The following is a 21,866-nucleotide window of genomic DNA, read 5'->3' on the forward strand; positions in this document are numbered from 1 at the left end:
TAGAATAAATCCAACCGTTTGGTTTTCATAAACAGATCTTGGTCGCCCTGCATGATTCACATTTCCTGCCACCAAACTTGTTTTTATTTAAAAATATGAAATGGTAGCGTGTCAAACGCCAGCACACGCACCGCGACGACTGTGTCGTGTTACCGAGGGGCTTTTCCCTGCCACTAGCACAACGACAAGTCACAACTCTCACTGTTTTCGGAGACAAGCTGGCTTTGAAGGAGTTAATTCCAGAGAGGAAGAGTGTATATGCACTTTGCTCTAAACTTACCACCCACTTCCTAAGGGTTCCCTCCTCCCCGCCACCACCACCCTCGAAATTTCAGCTCACTCGCACTGCAACGCTGACACCGAGCCCGGCTGCGCCGAGATCCCGTTACATCCATTTCGCCGGGGTTCACAGCACCAGTCAATGTCAAAAACAAAGCTCACTCACTTAATTTCCCCCGGTAAATTGACTGGCGAATCCATTCAGCGATCCCGGTTCCTGACATTTAAACCTGACACTGTGTTTTATCCGGCTCCGTGCACTTTCCCTCCTTCCTCTTCTTCCCAACTCCAGCGCTGCGGCACAGCCCGCGCGGCTACGCGCACCCGCGACTGTCACGACAGGCGCGAGGCGACACGCTCCGCTCATCACTTCGAAAAACCCCCGGCGAGTTGCGGGGCGCACACGCTGTCCCCTCCGTACCTCCCTCCGTCCCTCCCTCCTCCTCCTCCCGCGGAGAAGCCGGGACCGCGCGGCTCCTCCAGCCCGCCGCGGCTCTTTCCGCCACTTTGCGCGGGCCTCCCCCTCCCGGTCCCCCCGCGGGGCACCCACCTGGGCGGCGGCGGGCGGCGTGCGGCGCGCCGGGCCATGGAGCGGGCTGGCGGAGCGGCGGGCGCGGAGCGGTGCGGAGCCTCCGCGGGCGCGGGCGGAGTGCGGGGCGCGCTGCTCGCGGGCTGCCGCCGCCGCGCCGCCACCCGCGCGGCCCCGCCCTGCGCCGCCGCGCACACCCCGCCCCGGAACGGGGCGCCCCGCGGGCCGCCCCCGCCCCCGCCCGGGCACCGCCGGCTGGACACCCCCCCGGACCCCGGCACGGCCGGGGAAAGCGCCGGCACAGCGCGCTCGCAGCTCCGGGGGGGAGCCTCCTGCCCGCCCCGCAACTTTCTCGTCTCCCGCGGAAAGTGGCTGTCGCTCTCCTGCTGCCTGACCGACTCCTCTGCCACACAACCTCGGGATTTCGGTATCGGAAAATAGCAGTGAGAATAATAAAAAAACAACCACGAGGTGCCTCTGATAGGAGTTTGCACCAAAACGTGGCAGAGCTCCCGGCCTGCGGAGGGGAGCATCTCCCCTTCCTCCCTCGGCCGCGCCTGGGGACCAGCGGTACCCCTGTACCCCGGGCAGGGGTCCCCTGCCAGCCCTGCCCGGGGACATCCACGGCCACACGGATCTAAGGCAGCCGAGCCCTGTGCACGCAAATCCGCTGTGTTTGGGTCTGGGGCACCTCTCAAACGTGGGGTACGCCTCACTCAGAATAAGCTTCACAAACTTAGGCGGGCGAGCTCCAAAAAATGCTTGTCCAGACTTCAGCACCCAAACTCGACGCCCTGTCCGTGTGCTCTCTCTAACCTAAGGACTGCCACAGACCTGGTGCCCTGTTTTCCCTTCCCCAAAAAGCTCCCATCCATAGCATATGCTGAGTTGGATCCCACAAAGATCATCGAGTCCAACTACTTCATCTCAGGCAGCAGTATTTGGTAAAATCTCTCCCCCTATTTCAATAAGATTTTTTTTTTACATTTTCACATAGTTTCTGAAGACAAAACTGATACAGAGAGTAACTCCTCAGTTACTTCACGTGCAAGTACAAGAGCAGACGGAAGCTGCCCTACACCATTCCCAGCAGAACCTCCCGTTATTTGCAGGAGTCGGGGCTGTCAGACAATAGCCCCATTAGTGATGCTGCTGAAGAACCTCACAAGAAGCAAAGACAAAGGACCCAATTTAATGACAACTTGTGATCTGATGTTAAATGGGATGCGATACGGATTGCTTTCCACCCTAAAGTGTTTTCGTGTCAGATAACAAATTTATTAATGGGATTTTTTTCAGGTCACAAAAATGTGACCCCACCCTCTTATGAATATTTAATAAGGGACTAAGGGCATCTTTTCCAAGACCCTAAATCTGCCAGAAACAGCCTACATGAATCAGAAATCGCCTGCCTCTTAAAGGGGCATGGACGCCCTGAGCAGGTCAGCACAGACAGGGCATGGGAACAGCCAGGATTTATCCGTGTTGTATCTGTGCAGAGTCAAGCACACAACGTACACACACACCCCCGACACGCTGGGAGCTCAGCAGTAACATAAACCATAATGCATGCAACGGGCTAGTAATAATTATCACCTGTGCTTAAGAGAAATCCTTCCTGTCCTGGACTTCAAAGTAATCTCGAGGAATTTGGATTGCTTTGGGAAATATATGACAGAATACACAGACTTAAACTTTTCAACAGTTTCTCTTGCGGACCACCTCCTCCTTCCTGCTGTATTTCTACGAGCATTGCTGTGGCAGCATTCCCAACAGCCCCGACGGCGAAGGAGCAGCATTAGGAAGGCTCTGAGTGTTAACACACCCGGACCAACTCTGCAGCCAAAATGAGCAGGGGGTGTGTGCCCAGGCAGTCTCTGCAGACCACCAGAGGATGCTCTACAGACCCCAGTTTGGAAATCTTTTGATCCATTTTGTCTTCCTCAGCAGAAACTTCTCACACACACGAGCCTCAATCCTATTCTCACATCATCAATTCTTATTTTCCAGTGTCACCATATCCAGGCACACACAGCTCAGTCCAAGGCCAGTGCCCTCCTTCTGCCCTGGTCACCGACTGATCACACGCCTGTGGGCCAAGCTCTGCCTTACTCTATTTATAAAAAAAAGGGGATTCTATGAAGCCTACCACTTTGCTCAAGGCATTTCTCTTCTTTCCAGGGGCAAAGAAAAAGTGTAATGTCTCAACGCAAGCCCAAGGCTGCGAGAACTACATGTGAAACAAAAGCACAGTGCTGGCTCTGGCACTGACAGTTCTCCCCAGTCTTGGGCAGGTCACCTAGGAATTTTTGCGTTTTTAGTTCTTTTTTAATGTCTCAGATGTTGAGGATGCCTCCTTCTCTGAGAGCTCAGTTTGCAGTGTTTCTGGCCTGGCTTTGCATGATTTTCAAGGCAGTCAATGGCCTCAACATCTCTGCCTCCTCATCTGCAAAACAGGGATAATACAACTCATTTCAGGATCTTCTGTAGACCAATATTTGCAAAACACTTTGAAAAATGAAAGGTGCTGTCTAAGCACTGAGTGCTGGCCACAGAACCTGCAAGCCGTATTTTTAAAGCGTTTTATACCCTTTCATATAAAAGCTTCATACCTGCAAGCTCAGCCAACATCTGCTGTGGGCTAAAAACTTCAGCCTTAGTAACGGAGATGGTAGCACTTGTTAAGTAAGGTCACCATGAAATATAATGCATTTCTAAGCCAGCAAAATATTTTAAAAGACCAGGAAGAACCATAAACTCCCACTTTAATTCCATTCAATTATGAAGAGTCATCACAGACAGAGACCATCAGACAGGGATGCTCAAAACAGAACACATAAAGTAATACATTAAAAATAACTGGGAGAGAGCGTTGCAGGCTAGATGGCTATTTGGCACTGTGTGCACATGGGATCTGATCCATATTGGGTGGTAGTATCTTTCACTTAGCTGAAAGAAAATAATCACTGGATACTAAGCTCTAAGGTCCAAGTGAGAGGAATAGATTATGCATTATGACGAATACAGTGGAATAAATGATTTTGCAATGCCATTATTTTACATGTACACTTCATTCACAGACTTTTGCAGGTACCTATCCGTGCAGAGACCACGGACTTGCCTAAAGAAAAGCCTCAGCTGCCTGCAGGGCAGGAGAGGAAAAGAAAGAAAAGACAAGACATCCACAAAGTGCAATCTTCTCTAACCAGAGTCAACCTGCCCCAAATGAGTCAATTTTATGTCTGGTCCTAATATGAGGCAATTTCTACCTAAGACAATACATCTGCACTTAGTCCTCGGGATGTTCCCCTTGGCAGGCACAGCCAAATAGGTCCCACTTTGCTCTCTGGCAGCTGGTACTGGGCCAAATCCTGTGCGCTGCTTCCCAAATACAAATTTGGGAGTAATTCAGCTGAACTTAGGTGCCAGTGCTGCTGTGGCACAGAGGAGCCCACCCGCCCAGCGGGGCCACTGCCAAGCCTGGCAAAGGCAAGTGCCAAACCAGGCTGCTCAGCACTCGGACTGGAGCCATGGGCCGCTTGAAAAGCAAGCTGCCGTTTGCAGTTCTGAGGGAAAAAGGCCGTCTTGGATACTATTCCCACTCCTGGATCCCCAGGCCCATTTTTGTGGGGTTAAATCATATTTTCCTGTTTTGAGAATGCTTCATTTTCCCTTGTTGCTGTTTGAAAGACCTACAAAAACAAATGGGGAAAACAACTGACTAAACAGGAAACAGTGAAACTTATAACCCACAAAGTGCTGAGAAAAAGGACAAGTAAACAGTTTTTTTGGGTCATTTTTAATAATCTCAGCTAATGCCCTTATGGTAAAGTATCTTCAGGCAGAAAAGTGATTTTTAGGCTGATGGTGTCTAACAAATCAGAACGCCAAAGCAATTAGCATTTCAGTAATCCTTGTGTCTCTGTTGCTCTTTTTTTTTTGATGAGAAACTGTCATTTTTCTTACTGGCCCTGCAAATTCTGCATGAACAAGGCTCTTTAAATCCCCTCAGTGTTGTACCAATGGTTTAAATTTCACTTCATGGCATGCCTTAAATTACCATTCACATCTTCATTTAATGCATCATTTTATAATGCCAGTGTTACTAGTTAATTTATATATACACAGCAGGATGTGTCAACATTCAGGTGAGTTATGAATATGATTGTACAGGAGTTATGGAAGACATTTCAGCAAAATTATGGTTCCCTCTAAACATAAAAATATTAATAATGAATCAAACATCACAGGTAAACAACAAATTTTATATAATTGCTCCCTCCCATGCTTCTAGATAAATAAATAAATAAAAATGGCATCATTTTTGCTCTGCATTCATATTTGATTGATCTTAATAAATTGCCATCTCCTTTCCTAATAAACTGTAATCTCTTGTTTCCGCCACAAAGTAAAATTTATTAGCACACTCTTCTACCAGCAGGTCTGCATCACTCACAGCACAGTGTGCAAATTGTTCCAAGTATGCTTGGGCATTATTCATAATTTATTTTTCTGCCCCAAAGTACACAGTATATTGAGAGGTAATCACCACTAACTGTTCTCAGTTACTTTCCCTAATTATGTGAGATGACATTTATGTCACGTACAGTAGGGGAAATGCTGCAGTTTCCACTAAAACTCCATTTCTTTTTGCCATGGGTCGAAACACAGTGTTCACACAGAGAAAACCTTCTTTGGACAGGAAAGACTGGAGGTGGTATCTGGTAGGAGATGGCAACACCTCCACTTGAAAAGAACAAGTCCTGTCTACCAAAATAACCCACTGGGCATGACAACAGCAATGGCTCCGAGAGGAAAAGTAGGTGTTTTGTCGTGATGTTAAAGTTGCCATGGTAAGAAAAAAAACCACAGAATGAAACATCAACAAAACAAACGTCAATCAAACACATTTTTGCCTGTTAAGTATTAACCAGTGAACTCCTGGCCACCCCAGATCATCTCCTGCCCAGTGTCGCAGTGCAGGCAGGCAGGCACTGCGGGCTGGAGCCACCCCAGGGTCCCCAGCTGGGTGTTTTGGGCTGGATTACCCCTCTTTGGGGGCTGGTGTGGAATGCAGTGCTGGAAGCACTGCCCTCTCCTGGTAATCTGCCTCTCTCATCAGGAGACTTAATGCTTCACCTCACTCAAAAGGATCCTCTTTAACAGCCCAGGTCTGCTTCCACAACAACCCAACCTACACACAGGAATTTATCACCTGAGATATAAATTAAAATAAAACTGATTAACTGTGTGTCCCTTTAGGTAAAAACACCTATCAGACTATTGTGCTCACAGTCCAGGAGCACTGAGCTCTGTATTCTGGTACTCCTGTTGAGAACACCCTCTATCACCACTGGGCATTGTCATTTTTCACTCACTCTCTTGGGAACGCATATCAGAACATTTTCAATAAAACACCTTCTTAGTAGTAATGGGCCACTGTTCCCATTTCAGTAGTCCCTGAAGTTTCAAGATACAGTTTACTTAGCTGGCTCATAGTTCCAAGTTTTCTTCCAATATTCAAAAGCTATTTTTAATTTTTTTTAAAGAAGGCAGCCAAAGGAAGAGCTTTTTCTCTTCTTTAAAAAGCAAAACAATTAAGTTGATACATGCAACAAAGCAACTCGAATTATTTCCTAAAGAGGTGTTTAGTCAACAGCCCTCGTGGTTAGATAGGAGTGCACAGAAAAGCTGTGACACTGCTGGTGCTACATAGGGATAGAGTTTGGAAGTGGCACTGGGATCTCTGCTCCTGCTAGAAAAAGTACTGTGACTCCAGGAATCAAATTCATATGGAAAAAGAGCTTTTTAGGAAGCAGGGCTTGGTGAGGAGGTGTCCTCATGAACACCACCCTGTGATGCACAGAGTGCTTCTCCTCTTCCTCACTGTCTCTGGGTCAGGAGCATCCCCTCACTAAGCCCAGCAGGATGGGGAAGGGGAGGGGAGGAGGAGCTGCTGTTGTTTTGGGAAAACAAGACTGCAGGGCAGGAGAAGCCCCAGCCTCAGCACAGCCATCCCCTGGCCTTTGGCCACGTCAGTCATTTTGATGGTGCACATCTGGTTTCACATGGGCGAGAAACAGGCAGCCGTGCTGGCTAAGCAAACACCCCAGCCACAGGACTTTGCTCTCCGATCCCTTGGGGTCATCTGGCCGGCTCAGAGTCCTTTGTGCATAACTAAGCAGGGCTCACTGTGTGCTCTAGGCTTTTCCTTTGTACTTCCACTCGGCCCTTCACAGCGCAATGCCACGATCCATCACTTCATTCCAAATAAACGGGCCCAAACTCAACTCAAGGACAGGGTCCTCCCCTCCTGCTTCCCTTCTCCAGGCAAATGCGGCTCCTGTCTGTGAGGAAGGGTTATGACCCATCAACATTTCCTACCCAAATCCAGCTTCTGCGTATTCCAATCCTTTCCCCTCCCCAACCCTGAGCTACAAGAAAAGAGAGGATGCTGAGAGGCAGCAGGTCTTGGAGCTGGGAGAGGATGTGGTGTGGCAGCCAAGACCTGCTCCTTTGCTGCACCCATCATGGCAAAAGGTGAACAAGCAAATAAAGGAATTCTTCTGTGGTCCCTTGAAGACAAAAAAATTGGCTTCCTGTAGCAAGAGAAATCCCTCAAATGACTCTGAAGATTTGGGGTTGGAAAAGCAGAAACTCACTGCAAAGTGAAACAGGAGAGACAGAAATTGATCTCTGGAAGGAGACAATTCTCTGCCCTCAAATGCAGCCCCTTCTGGGGTGGACGGTGGCAGCAGCTTCGCCCTACAGAGCCCTGAAGGAATTCAGGACACCTGAGGCACCAAATCCTTCACTCGAATGAAACTGCAGGGTGATTAAGCAGAGAGAATGTAACTATCCAAACTGTAATTTGGCCAGCACAATGGATCTAACACCCCTATTCTTGGGAGGAAAAAAAAAAAAAGTACTGTATTTGAAGTTCAAAATCTAATTAACTATTTGAGAAAAAGAATTCTGTTTTTAAAAGAAAATTCCTAACAATATGAAGAGAATTAGTGCCAAAGTTTTTGAAGAACCGCATAAAATGGTATGAAAAACGTACGATATTGTAATAATAGGAATGACTGGATTTGCTCAAATGTTCCTTATACCTTATAATACAAGAATAAAATACAGTGTAAATCCTTCTATCTACGTAAGTTCCCTGTACAGAAAAATCTCTCCTTTAATAGGTTTACACCTTTAACATGTATTAGTTTGGAAAAGTCCTAGGGTATAATTACACATCTTGGCTTGGCACATTAATAGCTGTTCCCTTCATTTACTGATTTCTTTTACTGGTCAATTTGCTATTTTACTGCATTGCTCTTACAGCTTGGCTTCCCCCCTGTGCAGGGAAGGGCAGAGGGGCTGAGCTGGCCATGGGCTGTGTGTGCTGCCGTGGGGAGGTGGCTTTTGATACCTTGATCCCAGCCATCTGCATGCACGATGCTCATCTGGGATGTGGCATTTGCATCCACGTTTGCCAGCAAGCTGCAGGTCACAGGCAGAAGGAAGCAGATCTGCCCTCACTTCCAGGAAAATCTGTGTAGAAATACATTCTACAGGCCCAGGAGAGAACGAGCCAAGCAGGGCTTCTCCAGGGTTTAGTGCCACCTTGCTGGTCTCCCTCCAGTGCCCCACAGAGCACTTGCTGCTGCCCAGGCTCCTGACCCTGCATCCCTCCCCTCAGCGTTTTCTCCCAAATCCCCTCTGCCACCTTTCATCCCTCAACCCCTTCCTTGCTCTAGGCCTTCACTGTTGTCTCAAATTCTGCTCTCTGCTCCCCTGGAGCTCCATCCCTATTGATCCTCCTCACCTTCTTTCTCACTATGGCTTGAGGAGAGATGCTCACCTGGGACAGGATGCTTGTCTCGCTCCATCACACACCTGGGAAAGGACCACTTCCCCATGATGGAGAAGGGACACACCTAATGATCTGTGTTACCAGTCCCCACAGGTTTCCTTTGCATCTCTCAGCTCCAGGCTCACGGCAAAGTTCACATTTGCTAAGCCTCCGTCCAGCTTCTACAGGTTTTTTGACAGTTTAAGGGTTTTCTTGTGTTATAGTGGAGCCATTCAGTTAATGGCTTCTCAGCACTGCCATTATAAACCAGAACTTTTCAGGTGTTTATTACTCAGCTTTAAAAATTGGCTCTATGCTGAAATTTGGCAAACGAAGTGTCAGCCTAGGAGAAAATTTTATTTTTTGCCAATTTTATACTCTAAAAAAAAAAATGACCCCATTTTGGCCTCCATAAAAATGCAGCTTTTGCTGCCTCAATGACAACGGTGAAGTAACAAGTCAATATTGTAATAGTGCCAGCAGAACTGAGTGATTTAATGCCTAAAATTGCTTTGAAGGTGAAGAGTGCTATTGAGCTGCTAATTATTAACTATTATTACTGATCCTGCCGCACAACAAAGATGCAAACAGAAAACAGAGGCAATATGAGACATCACTGGAAAAACAAGGCAGAATCGGAATGAGGGTCCAGCACTGAACACGGAGGAGCTGGAAAACAAGAGTCAGGAGCCTTGGCAGGGTGGGATCCTCCAGCCAACACAAGAAGAATGAACTGATATGGAAATATTATTTTTCGTTTTCCGGGACGGTATTTCAAACACAAATAAAATACAAATGACACGGTGTAGCTTGCTCCATGCCAAAGCTAGCAACAACATGGGATCAAAATCAGTTCTAAACCAAGCTGAACTGAGGTCAGTAGGAACCCCATATTGCTCAGCTGAAGCCAAGAGAAACTTTGCCATTTAATCCAATGTGTAGAAGACAGAGCCCTGAAGGTGCTGAGGATAGGTGACCTTGCCTCAGCTGCCCAGAAGTCAGACATCCACATAAAAACAGGCTGGAAATTTCAAAGATCCCAAAAGACTTACATCCTCCAAATCTTCAGGATTCTTTCAAATCCCATATGCACAGGGATAGCAGCGTCCACATCACACCCTCCAAAATCTGACCTAGGTTGATCCTAGGTTGACTTGGCTGTACGGAGGGAAAACTGAGTGATCTCCACTCTGAACATCTCCAGCCACTCACTCCACTGTGTCACCTTCTGAGGGGACTGTGGTTCCATAGCAGAAAGGTGACAGAGGGAGTATTTCTTCTTTGGGGGAAGAGTGAGGACTAGGAGTTGAGTGAGGCCAGGGCACGCTGCCATTTGGAATGTGCTGTACCAAAGCAGCCGTGAAAAGTCATAGGGGCTGCTTTCAAACACAGTAAAAAAGAAAAAAAACCCCAATTTATCTTTCTGGAAACTTTCTGCTTGTCTAAGTGGCAGCTATTTAAATACAATTAACAAGCAAATGATTTTAAAATTACAATACATTTAGTAAGGCAGCATCACAAACAATTTGCATCTCATTAAAGTGTTTGAAGCTGGAGAAGCAACCTCCCAAAAGGGCTGCACATCAAGTGGGAAACCCAGACACAGTCAACAGCTTCTGTACTGTCCTGTGACACCAGACACATGCTGGGAGGACAGCAGAAGGAGGGGCTCAGTGTCCAGCTGAGCCCCTGGCTGGGCCACTCCCCTGGGGAGTTCTGGCCACAGCTCTCGGCACAAGGACGGATGCCACAAGCCACAGCCTTGCTGGAAGTGGGTGTAAGACGAGGAAGGAAGGAAGGAAGAGGGTGTGTGTGTGTGTGTGTGTGTGCATGTGGGATGGGCACTTTTTAATATACATTAGTGAACAAAGAGTTTAAAGAGATTTCAAGCTATTTACTCAACTCTGTATATAATTAAAAGTTTATAGATTACACCGCCACAAACCTTCTGAGATTGCTGCCGGATCTGGACACACATTAATTCCCAGGAGCCTCCTGCAGAACAATCCCATACCAACATGTGCAGCAGGAAAAGCCTCAAAGAAGTAACAGTTTTAAATGCTTCCAATTCACTTTCAACTGTGATTTACTGCGGTGGTTCCATTTAACCTGGAGGATTCAGAAGCACTTCCTAGATCACATACCACTTCCCCTCGTGCCTTTGGCTTCCTTTAGAAAGCCAGGCTGATGCACCTAGCCCGCCTGGATCCATCCTAGGACACAGGTTTTCCTAAGCACAGCTCCAAAGGGATACCTGTGGGGGCCAGGGCTGCTGGTTTTGCTCTCAGTGCAGCTCCTGCCATACAAGACCGTTCTGTTGTAGCCCACGGATGGGAGGGACCTGGCAGGAGGCTGGTGGGAGGGAAGGAATATACACAAGATCTCTACAGGTGATGCATGAACAAATTCCTAGATGAATGAGGAATGCAGCTAAACAGCCTTAATTTCACTTATCAGAAGACTTGAAGGTGAGGATGTCCACAAGAGAGGATGTCCCTGAATAAGTCACCTCTCAGGATCAGCCTCAAGTGCTTAAACTGCCAGCACTGACCTACGTTCCAACCACACCTTTAATCTAAAAGCTTGCCCCAAAGTACTGCACAAACTGAAAAGGCACAAACAATACCTTCCCTAGAGTTCAGCACAAGTTCTGAAACAACCTTTTGCTTGCTGTGCCTCCAACTCCACGGGCTGTGGAGCTGCACGTGACAGTTGTTTAATGCTGCGCAGCACAGTTATACACAACGCTGGCAGGGGAGAGCGAGAAGAGAGTTTACAATTGAATCTGCAGAGGAAATTCGGGTAAGTTGAATTATCCATTTGGAAGCTGGCCAAGGGCTGGGACTACTCCCAGAAGAAGCGACCGGTTTTGCTCGTCCTTTGAAAGGCAGCACCTCTGAGCTGCCCGTGGCTCGCACTCACTGCTTCTACGAGAGCAGGGCCAGCACATCCTCTGTGCTCTTCCTGGCAGGGGGGTTTTCCTGGGATCCAGGGATCTTGGCTCACAGCAGCGGCAAGGGGCTGAGGGCACTGATACCCTGCAGTGCCTCTGCAAGGGGGGTGGCAGCTTGAGCCTGGGAAGCCCAGTAAAAAGTGAGATGGAAAAAAGAATAAGAAAAAACAAGGTAAAAGCAAACCAGTCATCATCAGGTGCATTCACTGTCTGAGCACTGCACACCAGAGAAGCTCCAGAGCCCTTTGGGTGGTTCCCAGGTCTCTCCATCCCTGGTGTCGTCATGACCAGCGTGTTTCACCCCAAAACTTCCTGCCCAGAGATGCCACCAACTACTGACACAGGCCTTGTGAGCTTCTTTTTCAGACCTGTGGTTTTGTAGTTTGTCAAAACAGGATACTATTTACATTTAAAATGTGATGATTTAAACAAAGGTGAAATAGTTACTGCTGTTTTAGCAACCAGACGTCAGGCTCTGCTCATGCACACGTATTTTTTTGTTTTTAAAAGACCTCAGTCCGCTTTGCCAGCACGCTCTCCCTGCGAACCTGGATGCAAAGACAAGTGTCTAAGCAAAACAACACTCACTTTCTATGAATTACTGAACATGTGTAATTCATTTATCTGTAATATTGTGCTAAACTCAGCTCCAATTAAACAAACGAAAACACCTGCTTAGCACACATAGATCTTTCCATACCTCAGGGGAAGACACATCAGTGTGCTCTGTAGTACAATCTGGCTCAGAAGCCTACACTAACAATGCAAAGCTGGGATTTTTCTTTTTTTCTTAAATGCACATAGGCAAGGAGATATTGGGGATGGAGTATTTGTGTTTGGTGTTTCTATCTATAGCACGTGCAGTTCTGTGATATTTAAGTGCTCACTGGGGGCTTCTCACGGGCAGCTGCACCTGAGGGCATGCATCACTCCAGGAAAAAAAAGTGGGATAATGAAAACTTTAAAACACACATAACTGGCCCCAGATATTATGATACTGTAAAACTACCAAAGAGACCTCGTGTTGACAAATTTATTGAGCTGGGGAGAAGATGTTTCTTTTTCTTGCTCTGCTTCTGGACCACAGGCATCCGGCAGTGCCATGGGACATCCCTGTTGTCCCCCCACATTAACGGGTTAGAAACACACTGCAGTGACACACTGAACAGGGTCACCCCAACAGAGGGGCTGAGACCACCTCAGGCACCTCAGATATCCCAGCAGCAGAAATGAGACACGGCCTCATCTGACACACGTTTTGGACCAACAGAGGGGTGTCCCTTTGGGGGTGCCTTGGAAAGTGGGGTGCCACAGCTGGTTTGGGAGCCACGGGTGCTTGGCTGGGTGCAGCAGCCGCCATCAGCAGAGTCCGCAGCCTGCCAGATCCCCTACACTTAACTCATTTCCTATTCTTTACTCACTGCCTGCAGACAATAAGCTGTCAATCAGATCCCCACCAGAACATTTACAATTATCTTCCCTCTCCCGCACCTCAGCACGGCCCCGTGCGAGCGGCTCCATCCCAAACTGTTCACACATGAGCCATTTGCAACTCTTCTGTCGCCAGAACTGCCCCAACTCAAGAGGCAGGTTAGGAAATTGAATTTCCTTGTGTTTTCAAATAAAAGTACTGTGGTGGCAAAGCACAGAAGCAAAAGAACAGGCTTCCTACAGGTGTAAGGCAAAAGCAACCAGGAATGGAAAAGCTGCCCCAGTAATTACTACAGCATTCTGGGCAAGGAAGAAGGCTGCTTACTGCCCTTTTTTTTTTTTTTTCCCCAACAAAATCAAAGTTACAAACTGAAAGGGTTTTTTAAGATTATTTTTGTTCTGTTTTTCTTCCCCTTTTTTTATTTAGGACAGGGTGGTCCCCTCCACTCACTCCTGCAGAATTAGCAACAAACCACCACCACAATTTTGCAGCTGGCCTTGTGACCATTGCTGAGCTCTCCCAGACGAAATTGGTTTGTTTTTCCTCTGGGTAGACACAGATGAGTGAAAGACTCAAAATGAGCACACTTTCCATGTAAAAAATAACAATGATGCAAGTCCTAACCATACCTTCCCTTGTAGTGGCAGTTGCTGACAACGTGATTTAAAAATATCTGAACTATGTTCTGCATGATGTTAATGCTCCTATTCCAGAGAGAAATCCCCAATACCTTCGGGGCACTTTCCAAACACTGAAGCCTGAGAAACTGTCCAGGATGGGCCCATTCCTAATAGCACTGAAATCATTGCCATTGCTAAATTAGGAGAAAATCTGGACAGTCATCATTCACTGCACTGTGACTTCACTGATTTTCTGCTCCACTGTCTGCTTGAGGGTCACCGTGGTTAACGGCAAGGAGATATTCCCTCTCCTATTAATTGATCTGGACACAACTTTGATGGCTGTCAAACAGAAAGGCAACTAGTGCCATCATGGCTTTTTTTTTTTTCCTTTTTAACTCTTGCACAGGAAATTTCTACAGCCTCTTCTGATGAAAAATAACCTGTCTGATATTTCCCCTCTCCTTTAAAATGTTTATCCTGCTCTGAATCTGCAAAGTGTGATATCATCAAGGAAGGTCAAGCTTCACAGGAGCTAATGGCTCTGCTGTGTGCTCCCACCACTTTGAAAAGACGAACAATAGTCCCTCAAGTGCTGGTGCCGGTGGCACAGCAGCAATTCACCATGGAGGGTGAGAAATCTGAAATTAAAATAAACTGCTTAAAACCTGCAGATAGAGAGGGGGATGCAGGAGACAGAATAAAATGGGACAATCTCTGAACCCAATCAACAAAGCACTCATTGTTCCAGTTTAAGGCAAGTAACACACCAATAAATATTGAGCCAAGGAAGTTAACCTGTATCCACAGTCTTTGAATAAACACCAAAGCTAAAAGTAAAATCAGTGCCAGGCCTTTGGCTCTTGCCAACTCGTGCTTTACTCCTTCTTGCTTGGCTTTGTTTTTACTTTTGGGGATTTTCTTTGCCTTCTCTCCTGTTACTCATACCTTCCTGTAGGAACTCCTTATCACACAGGAAAACGACAAACAGAAGGAACTGCCAGCGCACAAATCAAGTCAGTTGTGTTCTGCAAATCCACCTGGGTGCAGGTAACTGGGAAGAAAAGCACCGGGCAATTCACTGATTCACAGCCCCTGTGAAGCCAGGGGAGTCCCCACCTCCTTCCCACACCCCTTCTCCCCACGGGTGACCTGACGCAGTCCTGCAGACCTCTCTAACCATCAAATCCAGCTCAGTGTTTACTCTGCAGGACAGCAGAGGCAGCATGAGGCATCTCTGCAAGATACAGGCACGTTCATCTCTCTTACAGAAGTTTGAGCATTCAGCTCTTGATCTGAGTACAAATAAACGTCCTGGTTAGTTCTCATTTTTCCTCAAGTGGTTTATCCACTCCCGTGCCAACACCTCAGCCAGTAATACAGGTTTTCACAGCAAGTATTAATTCTGACTTCACTTTTAAATCACATTTTCTTCATTTGAGCACTATTATGTTCCATAGAACCAGGCGTGCGCATCATGCAAAAGGCATTCTGGTCCACAGTTGTGAATACAGCTGTGTAGGCAGAGTAATATTTGTTTTCCAAGTAATTTGTGCACATTCACAAAATTACAGCTGTCTGCAGTTCTCCCGAAATATCTGCCCTGATGTTTACAAGCCATAAAATATAATCTGCCTTTTTCTAGAGTTCCAACCAGTAAAATTGGAAATTTCTATATTTACATGTACATTATTATTTTTCTTACAGATTGGCTACTCCCCGTTACATACTGGCTATTAAGCCTACATAACATCAGCATTAACTTGAGGAGCCACTGCCCTTAGACAACAGTGGACAAACCTTTGTGAGAGACAGAAGGGCCTCTCTAATGCACTTCATGGGTCACTCATCATGTTGCATTTCATTCTTATCTCACAGGAACCATCCCCTGAAGACCACATGAAATGAAGGTATGGACTACAAACCAGCTCAGGGCAACAGGCCTTGACCCAAAAAGAGCTCATGTTGGGATGGACAGGGAAGGTTCGTCAACTTAACCTATGTCCACTGACAACAGTGACCAACCGTCAACCACCAGGTCGTCACGCATCTGTTCTTTAAAGTAAAACCAACAGGACTAAAATGATTAAATTTGCACTGTAGCCAGGCTAGGCTGGCTCTTGGCATCTCCCAACAGGTTTGCTTCAGATATTCACCTGAACTATTAAGAGTTAGCGGAAGAAATTCTACTCATTTTGGGGTTTGGTGTGGGGGGTTTTCCCCCAATGAAAGATGGGAAATTTTTCACAAGAGTTTCTAAGTTTTGCTTTTTTCTTGACAAGACCCCAGTTTCTTTCAGTTCCATTCCTAGCTGTCTGAATGCACAAAACACCGGACCCTTGGACAGCAGAGTCCTTGGGATGAAATCTTCCAAGCAAATGTGGAAACGTGCACTGCACCTGCTCAACTGACTCAGCTCAAAGTCCAGGAGGCAAACCATGAGCAACTCTTTGGCCCACAGTTTTGATAAGCAGTAAAATGAATAAAACCAAAAAGAATCATCACAGAATGGTCTGGTTTGGAAGGGGCCTTAAGGCCCATCCAGTTACAAGGCCTCTGCCATGAGCAGAGACACCTTTCACAAGACCAGGCTGCTCCAAGCCCTGTCCAGCCTGGCCCTGAACACCTCCAGGGGCTCCTGCCACTGGAGTGACTTTGGTGTAAAACTGATTTGAAAGAAAAATCAGAGGTAGGAAGCTATATCCATCTCAGTGGGATCCCTCCACTCCAGCATACTCCCTGCATGCTGTCACTTAAACCCAGGACAAATCTGGCCCAAGCTGCTCAACTCAACGCTGCAACCCACCCAAGAGGTCCACACGGATGCACTGATGTCGTAAAAGGCTCAGCACTGAGATAAAGCACAGGTTAATAACTTAAATCTGCAACTGCTTAAAAAATGTCAGGCAGTGACAGAACTGGCAAGGAAGCACTGAGCTTTGATAATTTGTACTGCTTTTAACACCCTCAATTCGTGTGCTTCACTGCATTACGTACTCCATGCACACTGGCACATAGCATGAGCTACGCAGCTGCAACATGACTCTCATGATACAACACGATGGAAAAAACTTTCTGAGGGGCCAACGGTACCGAACTACAGCACCAGTGACCTCGGTGGCATTGGTGACCTCATCAGCTCCGGCATGAGTGTCTCTGTCTCCTGGCTCCCCTCCCCAGCACCCATCGCTACCTGAGCTCCTCCCATCATCTTCCCACCCCGCTCCAAAGCAATTTCAAAACTTTTTCAGCTAGACACGCTAAACCCAGGATGTAGATTTTCCAATTAGTCTCTGTTTAAACATCTGTTGGTAGACTGCATTTAACATTAGTTATTTGAGCAAAGCGCAATTTGATTAGGCTGTCTGAAACAGAGCCAAAGTCTGCAAAATAATAGCTCAATTAAATTTTGTTTTGCTTTCATTTGTCTTATACTTTCCTGAGTGTGATACAGTTGCATATAATCAAGTAAACTAATTCCTTTCAAAATGAGATATTTCGGTGCTTTTTCCATCTCCTCTTAAAGTTTATTTAATAATCTATTCCATCTCCTCCATGCTTCATCAAACTTCAGCCTGACACAAAGTACATTTCTTTCTTGTACCTTCAGTCTACTTTAATTTTCCAGGCTTTCAGTGACTTGAGATTATGCGCCATTAATGTTACACCTTAAATAGATTAGTAATTTATAAAAGGCAGATTACACTTATCAGGCAAATAAAAACATTTCAGCAACACAACAGCCTTTTCTCTGCACACACCACAAAATATTTTGCCAACCTGACGACTCAGCTGTAAAACTGTCAAGCTCCAAAGCCACATCCAAGCAGCATTTCCAATTGTTTCCCTGGGTTTAGTTTCTACTTATTCTGTTATGTTGCACTTGTTGCCCTGAAACTTCAATATTAGCTCTAGAGATTTAAACACATGAGGCAAACAGCTGTTCTCCTCCACTCCAGCAAGCCAGATCAAAATGCCTTCTCTCTTTCTCTCCTGCTTTTTTTTTTTCCTTCTTTTTAAACAAATTGCTGTAACTCAAGTATTTCTGGCAAAGTTGATAGTTTCAGGGCAAAATTCTGCTCTGTGCTCATTGCTGCAGACTCCTCCAGTGCAAACTCCTCTCAGTCGGTGTGCGAGGAACACCAGCAGTTCCTCATCCTGATTAAAGAAACTTTGCCTTGAGGATTAAAAAAATAAATAAAAAACTCACAGCAACTTAGCTGCTATGTAGATGTGTCTATGATTTAAATTAAAACATTAAACATTTAAACATTAACTTCTTTCACACTTCTGTTAAAAGAAAAAAAGAGCAGCAGCATGTACTCTTTGAGAGAATTCTTTTATCGGAGATTTTTGATACACAGTACTTTTCCTTTAGTGTTTTTTTAACATATTTGTTGCAAAGTGTGAACACAAAGGGACAAGCTGAAATAGGTATCTGGCAGGCTCTTCCAGCGCGTGCTGCCGAAAGCCACAAGTACTACTGCAGTTGTGAAAAACCTGTTATTTTGCTGCAGGAAGGCGAGGGACTCCTCCAGCACTCCCTGCCCTGCCACTGGCAGCTCTTGAAAATATTCCTGCAACACAATAACCTTAAAAACCCAGAGGCATCTCAAGTCCATGGAAGTTCAAAATGGGATATGTCCTATTTAAAATGTAGAGAGCTACTAAATATGACAACCATTTGATGTATGAAAATTATTCACAACCAAAAACAGACAGTCTGGAAATAGCTGGGATGACTTCATTTAGACAGAATTACCCAAATCTGTTTCTAATATACACAGTACACATAATAAATTTTTACAATATGACAAGGAAAACAAACTTAATAAAAGTTCCTGATCTTTTGTTACACAAGCAAGCTATAGCCATGCTATGTTTATAATATTTTGCCCATGATATCACAGCTCAGTAACAAAAGCTAAGCACCACACAAAACAGTTTCTAAGGTATGACTTCACCTCGCCGTGCCAGCACTGCACCCATCAGCCCGGGCAGTATCACCGTCCCCAACCCACAGCCTGTGCTTGCTGGGTCATTTTTGACTAAGAGTTTCCTTTTCTCCTTCTCGCAGGCTCTCTCTGCCTTGGGAAGCTGTGGATCTCTGTGACGAGAGTTCCTTTTTTTCCAACTACACCAGGACTCATCTGAACGGTAAGAGATTTTTAGCCTATTTCCTTCACTCCTGGTTATTTGACAAGTGCTTGAAAACCCTGTTATAAACAATCTCTGTAGGAAAACAGATGATGTCTTACGATCACAGAAGGTAATTTTTTCAAGAACCCAACTTTTTGAGCATTTCCCAGATGCACCGCGTCAATCTTCCTGCGTTCGAGTATCTCAGCTGGTTTTCCAGCCCGGGCATTGTGCCAGGCGGGCCGGACTGCCCCTCATTGTCACTTCTGTTCGATGGCACTCGCACCCACTGCTGTTATTCCAGGCTTCAGGAAATTTTCTAACCACTGGACAGGCTCCAGCACTACACACTAATAAGTTGCAGATTGCAGCACTCTAAGTGTGCGTGTGTGTGTGCGTGTGTGTGTCAGATCGGGGCCACAGTTTGTAGGAGGAAGGAAAAAAACAGTAGTTCAAAAATGCTGCCTACTCAAATTGACAGAAAAGTGACCCCTGCACTTCATCAGAAATTCCTGCAGACTGACAAAATAAAGGAGTTTGCTTTTATCACACACAGTAAGACTCATATGGAAAAATGGAAACACTACATCACTCGACCTTAGGTTGCCCCCTTTTCAACCACAGATGAATATTATGTATAAAAATTGTAAATCAATTTGAGATGTATTAAAGGAGATTCTCTTTTTCTGTATTAAAGGTAATACCTTTTAATCTCGAGATTTATTTTGTAACGTCAAGTAAATGAGAAAGACTTAATTTCCGTAACTGAATTTTGTTACTCTTAAGTCTCTTTAGCATCTCTGCATGGTGTTCATAGAATTTCCTACCCTTTGCTTTGCATCAGGAAATAATGAGCAAGCGGCACTTACCCAACACTGAGTCACAAATATTTGCCTACATTAACAGAGCATTAAAAGCCATTTTAAACAACTTAAGGAAATTGTGCTAGCCTTTGAACTGTGATTCACTACTAGGAGAAATTAGGAAACTTTTCCTCTTCTAAAGGCAAAAATCAGCTGCCGCAACCTCCTTATAATATCATTAGGTCCTAGAGCAGTTTTTCCTCTTACAGATCCTCACACAATAGATTTCTTTGCTTAATGAAACTACTTCTGAAATTTTCCTACACTCAGTGTTGGGTACTTTGAAATTTCAATCCTTTCACATCCTTGAACTCTCATCAACATTTCTTTCCAGATTGTGTCAATAAAATTGATTACTTGCAGTTCTGAACTCTGTTCTGCACATGGAAATAAAACAATTTGTTTTAAAGTATTTTCTGAAGAAAGCAGGACTTGGCAATCATACCTCCAAGATCAAAAAATAAAGAAGAAGAAAGAGGGACAATCCAACCAAGCGAGCCTTGCCCACGAAAAGCAAAACAAAAAGAAACCTCTCCAGCAAACAAAAGAGAAGTGAGGTCCTGATTTCCTGATTTTATCACAGCAGCAATGCAGGCTCAATCCCTGACATCCCCGCATCATCAGGCTCACTGCTGTCCTCCAGATTGATGTATCTCCCTGTCAGATGTGAATGATCTTTTCGGATCATTAATATGTTCATTAATTTGTTATCAATTCTGGCTCGCTGTACTTACAGCGCTCGGTACCGCGGCTCGCAAGTGCCTCGGCAGCGCCGTGCAAGCACACACGGACGGACCCCTGGCTCCCCGCTTGTTGAGATGCCTCATACCTACAACCGATCTGTTGCTTTTACAAGTTTAATCTCGGTATTAAGGAGCTGATTGTGGAACCATGTCGCTGTAACATCTTCAACCCAGCTGTACATCATATAAACCGCTATAGGAGGGGGCAGTCTCCCATCATTCCTGGCAGCAGCACATACCTTTAACTCCCTAATCTGTAATACTACAAAATACTGCTCTCATTTCTTCCCAAGCACAAGTGGACTACCAGCAAGGGTCCAACAGTGTTATTCCTAATTACCTTTTTTTCACTCTTGATCCTGTGGCGCTCATAATTAGTTACCTGGGGCTGCAATCCAATTTGAAGTGATGACAAGAAAGTGATCCATGAAAAAGTAATAAGTTAAATCCAATTTCAGCCTTCCTCTAATTAAATGCACATGGAACTAATGACTCAAACCCTACCATTTCAGTGATAATGGTAATTAGCGAGGTGGGAGTCACTCTCTTTTTTCAACACTGTAGGTGTAAACCACAAGGTAAAATGGCAGGAGCACTCTTAATTACATGTGTCATTTTGTCAGCAATTTACACATTTCTGACCAGTCAGGAAGGTTTCATTTGTTTTCCCCTTCCCCGAGGTGGGTAAGGCACATTTGGGCTCAGGCACTGCCAGCCCCACAGCCCTGCTTCCAACCTGGGCAGAAATTACAGTTTTTACAAACCTGTTCTATAAATGCTTAATGTCAAAGCAGAAAACCTGCAAGAAAATGATACTTGAGAGCTCTAATATGATACAGGGCTGAAAATGAGAGATCCTGGCTTCTACTTTGCCCCTCAGGACTGACTTCTTTCCAACACTCAGATGCCAAACTCCCAAATGCCCCAGCAGAGCTGCACACCTCAACACCACTGAGGGCCTGCAGCTCTCCAACTTTGGGCAAGTCACTTAATATCTCTCTGTCAGGGTTTATGTGGCTATAAAATGAGAATAATCATGTTTGCTGACAGTAACTCACACTGCCAGCTCTCCCAATATACTGGTATTTTCCTAGAAGCTTCATTTTTCTGAATCATGACATTACAGGAGAATCACAGGCTTTTTTAAAGAATAAACATATTTGTCACCTTTCTGCTCAGTCGAAAAAGCTGGAAAAATTGAATAGTAAATGCTTTAAAAATATATAAAAAGGCAGCAAAAAAGACCCATAGGTGTCATGAAAAAAAACCCCTCAGTATCAAAATTTTTAAGCTGATCAAGTAATTTTGAGGATCTGACTCAGATTTTGTTCTGTTTGTGGGGTGGATGATGTCTGCATTTCACAGACACATTCCAAGAACTGACTAACACTTATAACTGGGCTTAGGGGTGAAAAATAAAAGAACTAAGGGGTTCTTCAGTAGAAACCAGCAAAACTCAGCT

At 45.5% G+C, this 21,866-nt stretch overlaps 1 protein-coding gene across 17 annotated transcripts in view; it reads right to left on the reverse strand.

The window, feature by feature from the left end:
• FOXP1 (forkhead box P1) overlaps positions 1-21,866 on the reverse strand; it is a 383,611-nt gene that overhangs the window by 86,354 nt on the left and 275,391 nt on the right. Inside the window, exon 1 of one of the 17 annotated variants that reach the window (XM_039559321.1) lies at positions 830-879. The exons of the other annotated variants lie outside the window; for them this stretch is intronic. The gene's annotated coding sequence lies outside the window, so the exon portion shown is untranslated. Of the gene's footprint in view, positions 1-829; positions 880-21,866 lie in introns of those variants that run through there. 17 annotated transcript variants of the gene reach the window in all.

This window comes from Corvus cornix, chromosome 12 (genome assembly GCF_000738735.6).
Source record: "Corvus cornix cornix isolate S_Up_H32 chromosome 12, ASM73873v5, whole genome shotgun sequence".
NCBI lineage: Eukaryota > Metazoa > Chordata > Aves > Passeriformes > Corvidae > Corvus > Corvus cornix.